This window comes from Prionailurus viverrinus, chromosome B3, assembly GCF_022837055.1.
Source record: "Prionailurus viverrinus isolate Anna chromosome B3, UM_Priviv_1.0, whole genome shotgun sequence".
Classification (NCBI taxonomy): Eukaryota; Metazoa; Chordata; class Mammalia; order Carnivora; family Felidae; genus Prionailurus; species Prionailurus viverrinus.
Window position 1 is genome coordinate 96988791 of NC_062566.1, and position 980 is coordinate 96989770.

General features: G+C 37.1%; 1 pseudogene; it reads right to left on the reverse strand.

Annotated features, from left to right (window-relative positions):
• Nucleotides 1-300: 300 nt before the first annotated feature.
• LOC125169116 (uncharacterized) lies at nucleotides 301-499 on the reverse strand (annotated as a pseudogene).
• Nucleotides 500-980: the final 481 nt, after the last annotated feature.

Below are 980 nucleotides of genomic sequence, written 5' to 3' on the forward strand. Positions count from 1 at the left end.
GGGGAGGGGAAGGAGGAAAAAAAAAAGTTACGGAGAGGGAAGGAGGCAAACCACAAGAGACTCTTAAATACTGAGAACAAACTGAGGGTTGATGGGGGGGGGGAGGAGAGGGGAAAGTGGGTGATGGGCATTGAGGAGGGCACCTGCTGGGATGTGCACTGGGTGTTGTATGGAAGCCAATCTGACAATAAATTGCATATAAAAAATCTGAATTCTTTTCAGTTCTCTGTATGCTTGCAAATGTTCATAATGTGACGTTGAAAAATTGGCATTTTTCTGGCTTAAATGTGGAGACGTAAATTAATGTTTAAATGTGTAGAAATTCCTATCCCAGAAGAGTATAAATTATAAATGCAGACATTAATAATTATCCTTTATACTTGCTCGTCTATCTGTATTATAGCCTTGTGCATGTGAAAACTATAGATGGGATTTTAATTAGCAATAATCGCGCCTCGGATAAACCTCATTGGCTATGATACTGCCACTGAGCAAAGCTTCTAGATGGGATTTTAAAAGGACAAAATACATCAAGCGAAATCCTTTGCTATATATTAATATACTCTGTATACTAAGTTGTAGAAATTGTGATGGAAAAACATTATTAGATTTTAACTAAACATAGAATTTGAGAAATGAAATTCATCCTGCCTCTCATTTTATAGAAAAGGGAACAGAGTCCCTGCAGAAACTAAATGCCCCCCAAGGGCTGCATGGCTTACGTGGAGAGCCCAATGCAGTGGGCTTTCTATCACCTCACACTGCTTGTCATAAGATACATCTATATCTACATATGCATCTATCTACATCTACCTATATCTATGTATCTATATCTATACATATACATAGATATTTTTTAATGGCATTAAAAACAAAATTAAATCAAATAGTAATTTTTTCACTGGCATGCCCCTTCTCTCTTTGTATTTCCTCTTCATAAGGGTCAGTGACCTCCACGGACGATAAATCAAGATGGTATT